The 19,717-nt window shown below is 41.2% G+C and overlaps 1 protein-coding gene across 5 annotated transcripts in view; it reads right to left on the reverse strand.

Moving 5' to 3' along the window:
• si:zfos-911d5.4 (uncharacterized) overlaps positions 1–19,717 on the reverse strand; it is a 154,203-nt gene that overhangs the window by 75,047 nt on the left and 59,439 nt on the right. Inside the window, exons 7-8 of one of the 5 annotated variants that reach the window (XR_010966690.1) lie at positions 7,791–7,924; positions 7,188–7,242 (exon numbers count right to left, since the gene is read on the reverse strand). The exons of the other annotated variants lie outside the window; for them this stretch is intronic. The gene's annotated coding sequence lies outside the window, so the exon portion shown is untranslated. The remainder of the gene's footprint in view (positions 1–7,187; positions 7,243–7,790; positions 7,925–19,717) is intronic. 5 annotated transcript variants of the gene reach the window in all.

Raw genomic sequence — 19,717 nt, forward strand, 5'->3', positions numbered from 1 at the left:
GCAGCCAATGATGATTTTGAAGATTTTGTAGAGCAGCAACTTGCCTGAGTGGTCCAAACAACAGAATTATTGCTCCAGCATCCTCATGGTGTGCTGCACTGTAACTCGGGCAGTGGCACAGATCTCAATGCATCAGCACTTCGCTGCTGTGTGGGGTTATTAATTGGGGTCATCAAGCATGGCTGCAAAGGGTAGCCCTAGTCCCCTAACAGCCATCCATTCATTCTCTCAGGAAATACAAGTAATACAGGCATTGTGGAGTACTGCATAATAAAAGCATCATGGGTGCTCCCCGGATAACAGGCATTAACGTTCAGGATCACATTTCTGTGGTCTGAAGCCACCTGCACATTTATGGATCGGTATTTCTTCCTGTTTATGTATGCATTCGGGCTGACGTGTGGGCCATATGCGTTCCATCTATAATACCCTGGACTCCTGGGAAGTCTGCCAGGCGATAAAAGTTCTGTGCCCTCTCCAGTGGTGTCTCATTTCTACTGGGAAAGTGATAAAAGTGTTTTCCCTGTCTGTCACTTGCTTTATACAGGAATGAATTGCAGACTGGCCTGTTTGACAGATGTCCCCTGTGATGACCTGTTGTATAGAAGCTTAATTCCACTTCAGAGTTTTAGGAAGAGTAGTCCCAGTCCTTGAAGTTGTTTGTAAGTTAGCTCGTAACAGATGGCACAGCTCAATCAGTGCCTCTGCACTGGAGTGAAGGCAGCAGAGCAAAGTCTCCTCTGACAGACCCAGCTAGGAGTGGCATGATCTGTAATAATGTATTCCTGTGTATTCCAAGAATACAGAAAATGCAATGGGTGCATTGCATAATCAGCATTAAATTTTAGTCAAGAGTTTACTCGATTACTTCGTGCTGGGCAAACTTGGATGGGCGAAATGCATTTGTAGTTCTGCTTAATGTTACAATGCTATTGATTCTTCCTTGTACAATTAAAAGACATCTTCCTAATGAAAACGAACATCTTATCAAATGAATGTACACTTTCATATTCCTGAATTAAAAAGCAATTACTTACTGTCAAGTCTTCAAAACTTTCTACACATTTTTAGAAGCAGAATGATGCAGAGTTCTACAAAGAAATGCTGATTATTCACTGACTGGTCTTTAAATATCTCACTTAACATTGTTAATTAAAAAAAATCTTAATTTCGATTACAAAATTATCAAAAATATAAAGAGATAATTTACAAATAGTTTTTGTGAGAACATCAAATTTGAACTAAGCAAAAACCCACTGGGAGGAATGTATTCACAGAAGACTTAGGAGTACATGTTTCAGTGACATTAGTGCATCTGGAACTGGTCTCTTTCTGGTGCCTGTTAAGGGATTCCACTAGAGTATTTTCAGTTTGATGCTCATCAGATTAGCCACTGAAGATCTTTCAATGTATGACCCAGTGACCCATCTCTTTATACCCTAATAGCCATCTAACTCCTTTGTAGTCCAATAGACAAGCTTTCGAAAACAACTTTTCTTTTGTTCACTCATTCATACATGCAAACACACAACAAAACAATTTATGGTTTTATTTTAAACATAACATACTTATGGACAAGACTCGTGTCTCCCCGCATCTGGGTCCCTGAGCAGTCTAAATCACCCAGCACATCTGACATCTTTTGAAATAGGGACATATCACCTCCCCACCCATCACCTGTTTGATTTTCCTTGGTATGATCACTAGTCTTGCCTCTCCTTGCATCCTGAACAAACAGACTGATCAAATTATGTTCATTTAACCTTTGTGAAGTATATTACTTTAGAAAGAAAACTGGTTAAAAATTATAGGACTGATTTTCTGAATATACGCTCCAGGTGCCTTAATTCAAACAGATGGAAAATCGTGGGGAACGTGCTTGCAATTTGCCAATAAGCATGCCTGATGGGTGAGCATGCATTTGGAAAATTGGCCCTTTTATGTAATGATGTTAGGTGAAATCACACTGTGTGATACTAGTATCCGAATGTTGTGAAATCTTATTTGTCTGCAATTTTAATGGAGGCTTTAACCCATTTGAAACAAACCTGTTAACACCGTAAAAATATTGGACAGATGAGTTTCACAGAAGTGTTAATACATTTGCATGCTAATATCAGACAATGCAATTTCATCCCACTAATTCTTTGTACAGCAACATGTGTTAACCCTTCAAGCTCCACCCCCCCTCATTTTGAGCTGCTATTAATGTTTATCTTGTACAATTAAAACCGTACAAATTTGAATACTCATTTATGATGGTCTGAATTTTAAGGAAAAGGGACAGATCAAAGTTAATTGAGATTTGAATTTATTTTTGTTACATAAACTTAGTTATTTAATTAACATTTCAATCCATTGTAGGCAACAGAAAGCTATGCATTCTTTTTGTTTAATCAGTCTGTGAGGTGTCCTGGCCAATATTTATCCCTCAATCATCATCACTAAAAAAAATATTCTGGTCATTATCACATTGCTGTTTGTAGGACCTTACTGTGCGCAAATTGGTTGCCGCATTTCCTACATTACAACAGTGACTACACTTCAAAAGTACTTCACTGGCTGTAAAGCGCTTTGGGGCGTCCTGAGGTCGTGAAAGGTGTGATATAAATGCAAATCTTTCTTTCTTTCCTGCTGCTGCTTTAGTGCTGGCACCAAAAAATTCTCCTGTAGTACTGACACTGCGTTGCTTTTGATATCCTATTATCAGTAGCGCTGGTGCAGACCTACCAACTAATTAAAACATTCAAAACATTTGTTATCCCACACCCTCCAGTGGTATAATGTAAAAACCCTCTGCTGCCACCAACAGGGAAGGAGCAGGAGGAATTATTCTAACCTTCTTGGTTAGTGTCTTTCTTATCAGTGATGTGGAGATGCCGGTGATGGACTGGGGTTGACAATTGTAAACAATTTTACAACACCAAGTTATAGTCCAGCAATTTTATTTTAAATTCACAAGCTTTCGGAGGCTACCTCCTTCCTCAGGTGAACGATGTGGAAATGAAATCCTCGAAATGAAATCGCATTTATAATTCACAGAACAATGCTTGGTGATTACAGACAGTTTTTTCAACTGCCCGTTGCCAAGGCAATCAGTGTGCAGACAGACAGGTGTTACCTGCAAGGTCTCAGAATATACAAATCACCTAAAAAAAAATTATTTTTTTTTTGTTTGTTGTTTTTTTTGGTGATTTGTATATTCTGAGACCTTGCAGGTAACACCTGTCTGTCTGCACACTGATTGCCTTGGCAACGGGCAGTTGAAAAAACTGTCTGTAATCACCAAGCATTGTTCTGTGAATTATAAATGCGATTTCATTTCGAGGATTTCATTTCCACATCGTTCACCTGAGGAAGGAGGTAGCCTCCGAAAGCTTGTGAATTTAAAATAAAATTGCTGGACTATAACTTGGTGTTGTAAAATTGTTTACAATTTTCTTATCAGTACTCAGGCTCCTGCTGCAAACACTATTTAGCATTAGCTGTCCCGGAACAAAACTGAGCCCACAGAATACTGTGTTCAATTCCAATTAAAAACCAGGTGAGAATGATTGTTGAATGAAGTTTGTAAACTTCAGTGAACATTTTGAGCCCAAGTCATTGAATCAAGAAAAGTCTTTCACAATTCTCTCATCCAGACTGATTCCTGAAATGGCAGGACTGTCGTATGAAGAGAGATTGGGTTGACTCGGCCTGTATTCACTCGAGTTTAGAAGAATAGGAGGGGATCTCATTGAATCATATAAAATTCTGACAGGGCTAGACAGACTGGATGCAGGGAGGATGTTTCCCCTGGCTGGGGGGTCCAGAACAAGGGGTCACAGTCTCAGGATACGGGGTAGGACATTTAGGACTGAGATAAGGAGAAATGACTTCACTCAGAGGGTGGTGAACCTGTGGAATTCTCTACCACAGAAGGCTGTGGAGGCCAAGTCACTGATTATATTTAAGAAGGAGCTAGATAGATTTCTAGACACAAAATGAATCACAGGGCATGGGGAGAGAGCAGGAATATGGTATTATGATCATAATGAATGGCGGAGCAGGCTCGAAGGGCCGAATGGCCTACTCCTGCTCCTATTTTCTATGTTTCTATCCAAATTTTATGTATGAGACCGTAATACCGATGTACCATTGTTGCTGCTATTAACTATGATTCTGCACTTAAAAATGATGAAAAGCATGGAAAACATATACGCAAGCAGGTTATTTAACTGAAACTATAATTGCAGAGATTTTCTCTCATTGATAAATTTTAATATTCTATTGTGATTATATAGAAGATTTTTTTCTTCTTGAATGGTGGATATGTACAATGCCCCTCCCCCATAAAAGTAGTTGCTGTTGTGTCAATTGCAGCTTCTGTAAAAATGAACCTGGATAATTTTGTGCTAAACACTGGGATTTTGTAAAGATATGAACCATACAAATGATCAGATATTCTGTGGGATAGAATGCTCATGTGCTATTGGGACTACAGATGATTCATCTGGTCATAGTTGTAAATGTGGCTTGTCATCTGGAATTGCTAATATTCTGGAAATGTACTAGACTTTTGCTGGGCAAGGACATTTTCAGAGAACGTTATCTCTTTGGAGGTTACTTGTGGCTGGCTGACTCCCCAGTAGATCAAGTGGGTTGGGTAAAGTCAACAACAGACCAAGTTGTACATCACCTGTGTAGGGAATGGGATTGATGGGTTGAATGCCCCTTTCTTATTCCTTTCTTCATGTTCTGTTCTTCGGAAGTACATAGCAGGTAAGAATAGCATGAGAAATAATGCTGTTACTCATAAACAGCTCAATATAAGCACCAACAAACTCTTGTGGAAAACATTTTTATGATGCTAAAGTGCAGTGTTTCTCTCACACTTCAAAGGGTTAATGTAAGAAGGGGCTTATGGGGCTTATATTATAGGATTATGTAGCACCAATGCCTAACTCTAAGAAAGAGAAAAATAATTTGTATTTATATTTAATTACATCTCTCAGAAATGTCCCAAAGTGCTTCACATAGAATTAAATTACCTTGAAGTGCAGTCACTGTAGTCATACAGACAAATGCGATAGACAATTTGTGCACAGCAAGATCCCATGCAAATAACCAGTTAATCGGTTTTTGATGATGTTAGTTGAGGAAGGAATATTGACCAGGTCACTGGAATAACTTCCTGGTCTTCTCTGAATAGTACCATAGAATCTTTATCAACGGGAACAAGCAGAAAAGACTTCAACTTAACATCTCATCTGAAGGATAGATGGCAAAGAAAGCTGGGTGGATGCCTAAAATTGGCATCAGGCCCCCTAAATATATAAATTAGGGGCTTAACGCCCATTAAAGAACCCCCTTTTCAAAACTTGTCGGCAATGAGCGGGGCAGGCGACAGGCCTTCCCCGCTCAGGATTTTTCAGCAGCCCCTGTGGCCGCCAATGGAAGGCAAGTGAAAAACTCTTCCTGTGGAGCTAGGAAGAGCAAGAGTACTCCTCCAACTCCACGGGAGTCCCGATCGCTCCAATCCCCCCTTACGGGACTTACCTGATGGCCGCTGCTAGCGAAGCAATTGGACTGATATTGATGCCTTTGCACGGGCAAGCTGCCTGTGGAGGCGTGATCTGCAGGCCGAGAATGTTGATGAGGCCTAAGGACCAATATCAATCGATCCTCGGGACTATTGGTTCTGGCTCGCACTGGCTCTGGGCTTGTTTTAGACTAATTTCTAGGTCTATATTTTGGGGAATGTCAGTAGTTCCTTAAGGACATGGGTCCACCACATAAAACTGCCTTTAATTCAGCATTAACTCGCACTAAATTGGCCATCTCATATGGAGAGGTCAATCTGTTGTAGAAAATGAAAAAATGTCACACTGACATTTCCTTGATGTACAGTCACAGTAGAGGTGCTCCTCTTAAGTTTGGGCTGGGTTACATTGTTGGGGCAGAATTTACTTTGCAACTAACTTTGATACACCTGGTCTGGGAGTGCTTGGTGCCAGAATTGAAAGTCTTATAACCTCCAGCACTAACAACCCTCACTGTAATAAACACAAAAAAGCTAAAAAAGAACACTTTGAAGTTTTGTGAAAATTCATGTCTTTTTGTGTTTTTTAAAATTTGTAAATATAAATTACAATGCTATTTGCAATACTAGAATTACATTCAAGTTAGAACAAGTGATGGCGTGCAGTTCGTTCACCCATAGCCTGTCACGCTTCAGTTGATTGGGAGGCTATTCTGATAGATGCCATATTGCTTAGAAAGAATTACACTGCATTTTCACTTAATCCAATGAATCAATTAATTGCTTCACTTTAGCACAAACAAACCAGAAATTCCAACCGCACGGCTGTTAAACAGGGAGCAGGCTGCATAGCTGCTTTTAGATCCAACATTTACATGTAATTATCTTCTTATATAATTAACTGCACTCAGTTAATAAGCATCTTGCAAATGACAGCCTTGCTTTATAAATTAATGCTCAATTGCACAGAACACTGAGTGAATAATTATCATTCGGTATACCTGCATTAATTGCAGGGATCTAAAATCATGAGTATTGAGAGGGGAAACAATAGAGTGTTTGGAAACACTGCTGCGCAGTTGCATGTTTAGATCAAATAAAACTAATGAAGTCAAATTATCCCTTAAACATATGTTACTTTGATAAAAGGTTATTTAAAAATCAAATACAAAAACATCATTATTTACCCAGTAATTTACCACAGGCAATCCTTAATAGAGGCACCTGTTTTTTTCAAAGTAATTTCTGTTTATAAAATAATTCTGCAGCTTTTGAAGATAGTGCAATTGAATACGTTTCTTAAATTAAAAAATTAACTGGCAACTCTATTCAAAAACTATGGCTGAAATAGAAAAAAGGGAAATGTGTCATGTGGTTTTATTTTTTTCTGACGCTTTTGAAATGCATTCTTTGTCATAAAGTCAGAAGGTTTTTTTCATTGTGCAGATTGTTGCTATGGAGACTACACACATATTTGAGTAACTACAACATCTGAACAGTCACAATATCTGTCCTGACTCATCTATTCTTATCATATACTGATCAAGATGAATTAATTCAAACAAACTTTTATAGTAACATTTTGTCAATGAGCTGCCAGTTACTTTTTTTATTCTTTATAGAGCACTAATAAGAAAACACTCCAGATCTTCAGATGGTACATTACCAAATGACATGCTATATATGTGTGGGTTTCTAAACTCAGTAAGAAATCTTGAAGTCTGTAATGAAAGCACATAATATAATTTACTACTGTTTTTCTCATGAGGCTCACACCGTCCCTGTCATGATGTATAAGCACTAATAGAAAAATAATATACACTTGGAGAGTTATACATTTTTCAAGAAGAATAAATTAGGTTTCTTTGTATGTTTTTCTACTTTAAATGTGCTTTATCAAGGCAAGATATTGTTGTTGATGATGTATGGAAAATACATAGAAAACAGAAACATGCTTCACCAAAGGTGACTGAAAGGGGAGGTGCACATTTAAGGCAAATTACAAAATAGTTTTTTAAATATACCCAAACAGTTGATCCTTTTGAAAAATGTATACTACATTAAGTACTTTTTAATAAATGATCTGCTAAGCATATTAATGCACTAATAATGGCAAAGTATTTTGATTACAAATTATTTCTTTACTATAAAAGAACGGGCAGGAAAGGGAAGCTTAAGTCAATTCACAAAACCTTTTGAATTAAAAGCGTATCTCGAGGGGCTGGGTATTGGGTGTCTTTCACCTTTGGGATCTCAGTTCAAATCTCACCAAGGTAAATGGGAAGAAAGTCTCCTCTCGGCAGCAATGGCTCTTGAGTGAAACAGGTTTGACAGTCCCAATTTAGTTCACAATGGACAAAAGCATGAAACTCCACACTTGTTTCAATCTCATTTATTCAGACCCTAAGGACAAGGAATAAAAAAGGTAACATAGGTAGAGTTAAGGACATCCTTCTGAAGTGTTATTTATGTACAATGGGCGTGATATTATTCTTTGGGCTAACTGAGTGCAGGGCTGTTATCTGCAACAACTTGATTTTCCAACCTATTAGCACTGCTTCTAAGTTCGTTCTATTTCTTAAATTAAAATTTTTAGTGAATATTTGGGGTTAGGAAAATAAGAAATACAGTATTTTCCATTCTAGGTGACCTCTCTCTCGCTTTCTATATATAGTATATATACATAAATAAAATTTTACATATTCTCGAGGTAAATTAATAAACCAGAAATTTTCAATTTTCTATTCAAAGAAGTTAAATTAAGAGTATTAGTGAATTACTAAAAAGTATCCCATAAAGTGTTTCTTCCTTCATGTGATCTGACCAAATTGGTCATCACAGCAAAGGTTTCAAATAACTGGGGACAAAATAATTAAAAATTAGGACAAAGGGTAAGAGTTTTGTGGAATAAGTTACCTGAGGGGAAAAACTGGGGTAACCATCACTTGACTGCCGCTGGCAGAGTGAGCAGATGGTACAGAACAGATGGGTGCAGGTTCTCCTGCTCAGGTCTGCTGGGAGAACCTGAACCTCCTTACATTGCTTCATGGTGAGTTCCTGGGAACTGATTCTGGGTCTATAAACCCTATATGGAGGGTTAGGTCGCTTGCAGCAGCCCCCTCCTATGTGATGCTCCGATAGCATCTGCTTCAGCTCCAGCATGCTCTCCTTGCTGCTGCTTCTGGCTATGCTCCCCCTCTTGCTCCTCCTGTGCCCACAATTCGGTTGCAAGAATCACTCTGATGTCTCCTCTCCTCACTCACCCACCCACAAGGAATAAATTTTGGCAAGAATTTTCAAGTAACCTGTCTAATGTACTCAGTACTGAAGTTGCAGAAGGTTCCACACCACTCGAGTAAGGACTTCAGCGAAAGTACTCACAATTTTTGTCTGCAGGTGCTTGCCCCTTTAAATCAGGCTCTTAATTGCTGATTCCAGTCATTACCGCCAAGAATTACTGGGCGATCAACCCCCTTCCCGGTCACCCCCTTTTCCGGTATCCTTTCATCACTAACCTGAGGGCCGCTGCTGGAGTCACAGACGCCCAATCTTCCATCCTGCTTCATCGGCAAGCTGCCTGTTACTGTCCGCAGTCTGCCGGCTCGATGGTATTGAGGCCCGAGGTCAATATCAGATGTGCCTTAGGTCTCACTACTCAGGCGCAGGGATCAGTCCGTGCTCCCACTGCCCATTCAAAAATGGGCCCACCCAATTTTCTCGGCCATGATCTCTCATAATCATCCTCATAACAGATTCTGAAATTAATTCTGCATGCACTGCGTTTACACATACTGAAACCTTAGGGATAAAAAGACTCTTCATTCAAACTGAACTCAGCATAAGACATGGAAGTGTTGCCTATAAATCTATAATCTGGTTTAGTTTTGATTTCGTACACGCTAACAGATATAGTATCATAGAATCTTACAGTACAGAAAGATGCTATTCAGCCTGCTGTGCCTGTACTGGCTCTTTGAAAGAGCTGTCCTATTTAGTCCCATATCCCAGCTTCTTCCCCATAACCCTCCAAATTAGTCCTCTTTGCGTACATGTCCAATTGCCTTTTGAAAGTTCCTATGGAATCTGCTTCCACTACCCTTTCAAATATTGCGTTCTGGATCTTAACAACCCTCTGTGCAAAAAAATTTCTCTTAATTTCCTCTCTAGTTCTTTTGCCATTTATTTTAAATCTATGACCTCTGGTTACCAACCCACTTGCCAGAGGAAACAGTTTCTCCCTATTTGCTCTATCAGAACCCCTTAACTTTCTCTGCTCCAAGAAGAACAATCCCAGTTTCTCCAATCTCTCCACGTAACTGAAGTCCCTCATCCCTGGTATCATCCTGGTAAATCTCCTCTGTACCCTCTCCAAGGCCTTGACATCCTTCCTAAAGTGTGCTGCCCAGAATTGTACATAATACTCCAGCTAAGGCCTAATCAGTGATTTGTAAAGGCTTAACGTGACTTCCTTGTTTTTGTATCTCTTAACCTCTATTCTTGTCTCCATAGGCAACTATACCATGTTTTACATTAATGTAACTCAGTTTGAATGAAGAGTCTTTTATTTCTAAGGAAGGTTTCAGGATCTGTGACACAGCATAGAGCATTAATTTCAGGTTAAATTAGATTGATAATGGTTCTCTCACATCAGCTATTTTGAAATTATGTTAGCATTTAATTATGTTGCCTTTTTTGTTTTATTAAATACTATTAGTTTAATCCTGTGGGGCAAACTCCAAACCTGATCCACTATATGTTAATCTTGAATTTGGTGAGACAAAGCACTGAGCAAAGGACTGAACAATTTTAAATTTGATCACAGCACCACCTACTGGAGATACAATATTGGCCAGGGGAAGTAAAGTGTTTTTCTTTACATTTTGAACTGCACAAAACTTTACAATAAGAAGCTGGTTCGCAACTGCGAAAAACATGCAGATTTCAAACAGTTATATCTCTTTTCGGATGGCTGAGCGGATGCGTTCGCGGCGGGAGGGCTCCTAAAATTGGGGATTCCCGGAGCGGGTCCAGAGCCCGGCTCCAACCTGCCCACTTCCGGGTTCCCCAATGACGCGAATCGGTGCGTGCGCAGCCCCCGCATGCGGCAATCAAAGCCGGCGGGATCCCACTTAAGATCATTATCTGGGTACTTGAAGTCGTTTACAGATCTCATTAGTTGGAGATTTTAGGAGGATTCGGATTTTAGACTACCCAGAGCGTGTTTCCCATGCTGGGGGAAACACTCCCTGTTTAAACAGATGTGTTGCAGCCAGCAGCCAGTGGCAACTGCAAAGGTCCATTTAAGAGGTGCGGGGTAAACCCTCATTCATTGCAGCAGGGCACTCTGTCACCTCAGACAAAGTTTTGCCTGTCACACCGTTGTCTCCACACTCCAAATTATTAAATCATACCCTAAACTCTGCTCTCCAAACCCATTTACCTACTTTGTGGACCCTCTCACACTCACACCGTCAGGATTGGGGAGGGGGGTCCATTGCTGCATTCATCACTCCATAGGAGGATGAGCAACATCACCAGCCTCGCCAGGCATGCCGTCCACCTCCGCCACGTGGAGCTACATAACACAGTGCTGCGCAACAGGCACCTGCACAAAGTAGTCGTGCAAATACACATCCACCCACTGTAGGGTGACCCAATGAGTGGCATCAAGGGTGTTCATGGAGAACTTCACGAAAGGGCATTATTGCACAAGCCAGTCAAGAATGGCCAAGACGTGGCAGTAGTGGTGACAATATAATATGTAACGTGAGTTGATCAGAAATCAAATATAAGTAAAAACCATGACAAACCCTCAAACACCCTTGTGCATCCCCTTCATGCTCACGACACATTTGCCTTACGCTTCCTACTACACATACGTGATGCATGTCCTGTGGCTGCAGCACAGGTAGTGGCAGATGGGGTGAGGCTGACCATGAAAGAGATGCACGAGAGGGTGAGTATGAGACAAAGTCATGAGATTGTATGAGGATTGGATTGAGTGGTAGTGGTGGGATGAGTACTGGCGAGGTGAGTAAGTGCAGGTAAGATGAGGATGAGCTTTGAGTGGGTGTGAGGAGTGATGTGATAGAGTAGTGTTGACAGTGCAGAGGGAGATGTGGGGTGGGGGCAGTGATGTGGCAGACGGAGTGTAGGGGAATGAGTAAGTGTACTCACTTTGGCTGACCTACATAGGTCATTAAAGCGCCTCCGGCACTGTATGCAGGTGCGTGATATGTTGGTGGTGCTGGTGACCTCCTCTGCCACCTCCGAGCCAGGCCTTCATGGTGGTAGAGGCAGGCCACTTCCTCCCGTCCGCCGGGGAGACCATCTCTGTCCTCCCCCTCCTCCTCACCCCATCCAGTAGGACCTGAAGTGAGGCATCATTAAACCTGGGAGCAGCCTTCCCCCTGGGCTACTCCATGCTGTAATTTTGGCTCCTTTCTGCAGCATCAGTCAGTGGAGGACTGCCTCTTTAAATAGGGCTCCTCCAGCTGACAGCCTATGATGCGAGTGCGCAGTCCGCCCGCTGCGCAGCTTTCCAGCGCGAAACCCGGAAGCCAAGGTAAGTGGCTTCAATTTACTTACGATTGCGTGGGGAACCCACCAATTTTGTCGACCCCCCCGCTGGCAACCCGCCTCCCTTCTAATATGAGGCCCTAGATGTTTCCTATGTTGCCAGGTCAAATTCATACAGATGATCCAGCAGCATTGATAGGAATATGCCAACCGCTCCAACTCCCAGTCTCATGTCATTTGTTCCATGCACTGGACAAGAGTTGGAAGGCAGGAGAGTAGTAGACCAGTGCTGCAAAGCAATGTGGGGACAACCAATGCACTTGTTTGAAGCAACGTAGAGGTAAATGTATCAGTCCACAAGAGCAGAATATGAGGTGAAGAATCCAGGTCACAAGACTGGGCCAAGTGTAGTTGTGTACAGCCAAAACATTACATTGATATATTAAAGTAAAATTCAGTAGTTTGATCCTAGGGACCAGGATCACGATGATAAAAATTTCAGGTACAGTGGAATCTGTATATAGCAATTGATGTGGCTGCAGCTTAAATGATCATTACAACCAACTAACCAATAGTCGATCCTTGATGTGCACTATATTGCTTAACAGCACTTAATAGCTGAACAGTTAACAGTTGATTAATCAGCTGCTAAGCAACTCCCGCCCCGATGCTGTACTCAGATTTTCCTTCTCGATGGGCTGCTCAGATTCTTCTACCCAATGGCCTGCTCAGAATGTTAGTGCTTTTAACATTAATGCTTTTTATCTCCATACACTTTCAGCCCAAGATTGGCATTCTAAACAGCAGAGCCTATGATGAGGGCTGAGGAGCTGGTGACTATTAAGCAGTGCCACACTCAGCTGGTCTTGGGCTGAAACCTAATGGAACAAAAAAGCACATTCTAAGGCAGCACCTTGAAGATAGGAGTCTGAGCTGCAATGCACAGTTAGCTGCCTTTAATAGGACCACAGGAACAGGAGTAGGCCATTCAGCCCCTCGAGCCTGCTCCGCCATTTGATAAGATCATGGCTGATCTGTGATCTAACTCCATATACCTGCCTTTGGCCCATATCCCTTAATACCTTTGGTTGCCAAAAAGCTATCTATCTCAGATTTAAAATTAGCAATTGAGCTAGCCTCAATTTTTAGACTGTGCCTCCAAGTCCTAGAATCCCCAACCAGCGGAAATAGTTTCTCTCTATCCACCCTATCTGTTCCCCTTAATATCTTATAAACTTCGATTAGATCACCACTTAACCTTCGAAACTCTAGAGAATACAACCCCAATTGTGTAATCTCTCCTCGTAACTTAACTCTTGAAGTCCAGGTATCATTCTAGTAAACCTACGCTGCACTCCCTCCAAGGCCAATATGTCCTTCCGAAGGTGCAGTGCCCAGAACTGCTCACAGTACTCCAGGTGCGGTCAAACCAGGGTTTTGTATAGCTGCAGCATAACTTCTGCCCCCTTGTACTCTGGTCCTCTAGACAAAAAGGCCAGCATTCCATTAGCCTTATTGATTATTTTCTGCATCTGTTCATGACACTTCAATGATCTATGTACCTGAACCCCTAAGTCCCTTTGGACATCCACTGTTTTTAACTTTTTACCATTTAGAAAGTACCCTGTTCTATCCTTTTTTGGTCCAAAGTGGATGACCTCACATTTGCCTACATTGAATTCCATTTGCCACAGTTTTGCCCATTCACTTAATCTATCAATATCCCTTTGTAATTTTCTGTTTCCATCTACACTGCTTACAATGCCACCAATCTTTGTGTCATCGGCAAACTTAGATATGAGACTTTCTATGCCTTCATCTAAGTCGTTAATAAATATTGTGAATAATTGAGGCCCCAAGACAGATCCCTGTTGGACTCCACTAGTCACATCCTGCCAATGTGAGTACCTACCCATTATCCCTACTCTCTGTCACCTTTCGCTCAGCCAACTTCCTAACCAAGTCCGTACTTTTCCCTTGATTCCATGAGCTTCTATCTTAGCTAACAGTCTCTTATGTGGGACTTTATCAAATGCCTTCTGGAAGTCCATATAAATAACATCCATTAACATTCCCCCGTCCACTACTTTAGTCACCTCTTCAAAAAATTCAATCAGGTTTGTCAGGCACGACCTACCTTTCACAAATCCATGCTGGCTCTCTCTGATTAACTGAAAATTTTCGAGGTGTTCAGTCACCCTATCCTTAATTATAGATTCCAGCATTTTCCCCACAACAGATGTTAGGCTAACTAGTCTATAATTCCCTGGTTTCCCTCTCTCTCCTTTCTTAAAAAGCGGAGTGATGTGTGCAATTTTTCAATCTAGAGGGACGGTTCCTGAATCTAGAGAACTTTGAAAGATTATAGTTAGGGCATCTGCAATGTGCTCACCTACTTCCTTTAAAACCCTGGGATGGAAACCATCTGGTCCTGGGGATTTGTCACTCTTTAGTGCTATTATTTTATTCATTACTGTTGTTTTACTTATGTTAATCTTGTTGAGACCCTGTCCCCGATTAATGCTGTTTACCAGCACTAAGAAACAATAAGTCAAATTTTCTGTTCCAGATTGTTGGTGGCACTGATGTAGAACAGGCAACCATGGACTGGGATAATGGGTGGAAATTCCCTACCCATTTGTGCAGTGCAGCATTTTCCATTGGCTTAAAGTGCTCTTGCAAGAAATTATTCCAACTAGAGTGGCCAGAAAGAGAAGCACTATTTGAGATGATGCTCTATAAAGGGCACTAGCTTTTTGATTTAAATTTTTTCAGTACATTTTCAGTGCTGGTGTCTGCTCTTTTTACTGTTTTCTCAGATTTTTTATTGTTATATATTTATTTATTCATTAATTCCAGAACACATAGGGAATGTTAATGTTGAAACAAGAGCTAAATATGAGCAACTTTACCAGAAAGCTGATTGTAACTGAAATATTTGCAAGACTTCAGCAGAACAGGAAGAGCTTTAAAAAGAGAAGGGGCAAATCAAGGGTCCCTTACAATACAAACTTTTACAGGAGCTCTGGGCACAAGGCATGCATACTTGGTAATAACATAGAAAATGTCTCTGTGATCTAGGAGAGATAAAGCCAACCTACATCTGGCCCAAAGGCAGTGTTGGCAGGTTGCTATTCCAGGCCTACAAAAACACAAAAATGACAAATTCTGACACCTTCAAACAGACCTTACATTGCATTATATTGTGCGTGGCGTTTGTGTGGGAATGAGTGAGAAGGTAGACTCTGGGTTCACCTTCCCTTACTCCTGCCATACTCTTATGTGCAAGAATGGGCAAGGTAATTTCCCCCAAGGAAGCCAAGGGCTTGCAATTAAGCCCTTCTTCAGTTCGATTCTGATCACTTGTATGATGTGCTATCTTGTCGTGCAAGCAGAGAAATAGTCTTCACACACTGGAAATGCATATGCACAAAGATAGACAAATGCCCAATCCACAGCTGTGTGTCGGTAAGTGACCGTGTATCATGCAACTAAGTTACATTACAATGACTTAATGAGTGAGTCTTCTGATGTCAGTGTGCCAAGTATTTCAATTGTAAGTTGAAAGTAAAATATATGACCTGCTTGGGTTATGGGTATACATTGTAGGCAATGAAAGAACTGTAGGATTGTGTGATTGTTTAGCATAGGCCTGCAGTGAATTTGCAACAGGTTGATTGGCAACACTTTATAGCATGCCTACTCTGGCCATCTACCTGGTAAACAGTATTGTTGGATTGTCTTAACTTGGTAGCTTCCTTAAGGTGCGCCTTCCTTTTCTGTATCTTTTCTCAGGTCCTGTGGGCAGTGTACACAGCATTGGAGTGCCAAATAGGACACTCCTCCTCCCAACCAACTCACACAGCAGCAACTCCACTTCACCAACCATTAAATAAGGGGTCCAGATGGTGCACTACTCCATCATGTACCCACAAACTCCGTTTCCTATGTTTTGTCATCTACTAGTTTTAGCTAGTGACTTCTGGTACTCCATACAGCATTCAGAAAGGCTTAACAAGAATGAAAAAGCCCTTACTGCTTTTAGCTTAAATATTGGTGAATACATCCCTTCAGTTTTTGGAATGCAGTGTCATTATCACAGATGACATTTGGATTTCCCCTCCCCACTTGGCAAGCCCCCAGTCACAGGCCCAATCCAGACTGGGAGCTCACCTTGAATATGAAATGACAGTCAACCCTGGAAGATCTGGTGGGGTAGGCTTTACATGATTTCAGTGAGCGCAAAGCTACCGTCCAGTCCCAGTACATCAGTACTGGCACCAGAAAAATATGCCCTAACATTAAAAGGTGATAATGCAGTGGAATACAATGGGAATTCCAGCATCAAACTGATCAGTACCACTGACTTATACTGATCAGTCCCATCAATGGGAAAATCCAGAGTTAATAAAAATAGGGCTTGGCAAAGGTGATTTTAGCATTATATGCACTAAAAGTGAATTCCACCATTTATCAAGACTTCATTGTGTATAATAAGAATGGTTAGGTAACACTATAAACTCAATCAGATAGTGGGTTCTTAACTTTAATGTAGTATTTAAAAATGAAATTGGGCAAAGTTAAAGTTTAAATTATGAGATGCAGCAGCTTTTTAAAAATATCTTCTTTTCTAGGTTCTACCTGCACCACATTCCATTCCACCCGTTGAAAGGAAGATCTATTAGCCTGCCCACCCTATTCCACTAAAATGAGGCCACCTGTTCAATGTCACAGATTGCTTGGGATAACCTAATTGCTGATTATCACTCTTGCATGGACTGTGCTGGTAACTTCCAGCTTCACAGTTGGACGCTGTTTGGTTTCTTTCACTTTCTAGAAAGAAAAAGCCATGGAGACAGTGGTATTACAGAACATGCTCTATTAAAACTAAATGGATTATCTTACTTTCTCTCGCAGTAGAGAATAAGAGAAAGGAAAAGAACAGCATTGAATAGCAACGTAGTAAATCCCACCATTAAACATTCTGTGAAGAGAAGCGAAAACAAGGAGAGAAAAAAACAAAAGTAGAGAGAAGACAGAAAAATGAAAGGGAGGAGAGGAAAAGCATACATCAACTGTTATAACTGGAGGCTAAAGTGGACTGAATCCATTATTTTACAACCCCTGTGTTGCATTAGTTATGCCACATATAATCTTTTTCAAGAGTAAATAAATTGTGCTAAAATATTTTTGTTTTATTTCCACAAGTATTTCCACACCAATTTAATCACCTTTTACTGCTTGCCTACATTTCTCTGAAGTTACAGAACGCAAAGCTCTACACCGGCATACTCAATGACGTGAATGGAACGCTGCTCACCAGCCTACCACTGCCAGCGCCATTCTAAATGACTGAAAAGAGTCTTTTGTTAGTCTTAATGCTTATTTTGTGGCATATGCTGAAAAATCTCTTGAAACTCAAAATGAATAAGCAATTATGATTGTAGAATTCCAACATTTAAGGTATTAATGATCAACAGTTAATCAGTTTCTTGTTTGAACAATTAAAAGCTATAATGTATATAACCATAATACAATCTTCCCCTGCTCTATTGCATATACTGCAATGTTGCATATAATACAGTGCTATGATAACTTCTAAATTTAGATGCTGTTACAGTGAGTGTTTTACTACATGCCTTCTCCTGCCTGTAATTGGAACTCTACTCACTCTTCGTGGCTGCCCTTGGGCAATACTCTACTCTGCCTATATTTCTGGGACTCTAGCTATAGTAACATTTACAGTTTTCAGATCCACAATTCCTTAGGTGCTAAGCCTTCTGTTGCCCAACTCTGCTCTGAGCTACATGCACTCTCTGTGACACCTGACTCTACTCTGAACTTTTCTCTTTGCTTCATTAAGGTCCACTCAACTCTCCATTTTTTCCTGAATTTCAAGGTCAATATTGTTAAAGTTCTGCCTGCACCACATTCTATTCCACCAGGTAAAAGAGAGAGTTATTGCCTGCCCACCCTATTCCAATAAAATGAGTCTATCTTTCCTCCCTCCTCTGCAGGTATGAAGTAAGGCTTAATTTCATATGCTTTCTTTCAAGGCCTTTAATACATGTCCTCACACTCAATCTGCAACACACTGGCACACATTAAACTGCTGCACTGCCAGGCCATGAACAGAGCAAAGTTTCAAAAACAAACGTAAACTGACAAGATATCAAGAACTACAGAGTTTTGTAGTACATTCATAAAAGGATTTATTATGATACATCCTTGTGTTGTTCAGCTTGTTCTCAAATGTCACTCTTTAACTGAGGTCTACTATTCTTTATCTAAATATCAAGCCCACTATGGTGGTGCTTCGAGACACTGAATTTTTCCCATGAATATGTTCAACTCTTATAACTGGAGGGAAAAGAGGACTTGATTCCATTATTTTACAACCCCTGTGTTGCATTAGTTATGCCACACATAGGGCTCAATTTTGAAATGGTGGCGGGATGGCAGCAGGGGGGAGTGAAGGTGCGCGTGGCAAACCCGAATTTAAAAAAAACTTAACTTTTCCAACGGAATCACGAAGTAACTGATGGTGATTAAAGTTGTTTCTGGGTTTTGCGCCCGGCAGCCAACATGATTGACAAGCTGGCTGCCGACAAGAGCTGCAATACCAGAGGCGGGGGGGAGAGAGAACCGTCATCTGGCGCTGGAGCAGAGAGTGGAGGGCGCTGAAGATCGGGGTGGGGGGGGGGGGGGGGGAAGAGGGGAAAATCAGGGGGGGAGATCGGGAGGAGAGGGGGGGGATTGGAAGAGGGGGACATTGAGGGGGAGAGGAGGAGATCGGGGGAGGAGAGAGGGAGATGGGGGTGGGAGAGGGGGAGATCGGAGAGGGGGACATCAGACATCAAAGCAGGGGGCTGCAGGTGACATCGGTGGAAAGGTAGGTTTATTTTGTTTTTTAACTTCTTGCAATGGTATTTTATTTAATTTATTTACTTTATTTTTGCCTGATCCGGCCCTTCATGTCTGGTGAAGGCTGGAAGCCATGGGAAAGCCATGAAGGTAAGTTTAAAATCAGTTTAACTATCTGCTATGTCAGAAATAAAGTAGCTTAAGTATCTCAATGAGGTACATTTGGCTCTTTAACTATCATCCCGCCAGCTTTAATTGCCTGCGGGACTTCCGCATTCGGGAAGCGTGCGCGCACACAGGTGCGTCTGTGGGAAACCCTGAAGTCGGCGGGTTGGGGCTGGCTCCCTCACCCGCTCGGGATTTTCCCGATTTTCGGAGCCCGCCCCCCCCCGCACCCGCAATTTCATTTGAAAATCGGGGCCATAATTTTTTCCAGAGTAAATATATTGAGCTAAAATATTTTTGTTTTATTTTTCAAAGGGATTATTTTTCAAGAAAGACAGAAAGATTTGAGTCAGGAAATGCCATGGCATGCGAGTAAATAGGAAAACTTTGAAAAGGTTGTCAATCAAGCAGTGTGCATTGTTGGATGCACATCATATTACTGTGGGATCTAGGTGTGTAAATGTGTTGGAGAACATCACTGATAAGACTGTATTGTGGGAAGAGGATCAAATTTTAACAAAATGCCACAAGGCCTGTCACTGAGTATAGTCAGCGTGTATGGCGGAGCAAGGTCAAGTCTTTAATACAGCATGGTCAGGTCAAGTAATAGAATGAGGTCAAGATGTTGCTGTAGGGCAGCAAAGTTAT

This window comes from Heptranchias perlo, chromosome 21 (genome assembly GCF_035084215.1).
Source record: "Heptranchias perlo isolate sHepPer1 chromosome 21, sHepPer1.hap1, whole genome shotgun sequence".
Lineage (NCBI taxonomy): Eukaryota > Metazoa > Chordata > Chondrichthyes > Hexanchiformes > Hexanchidae > Heptranchias > Heptranchias perlo.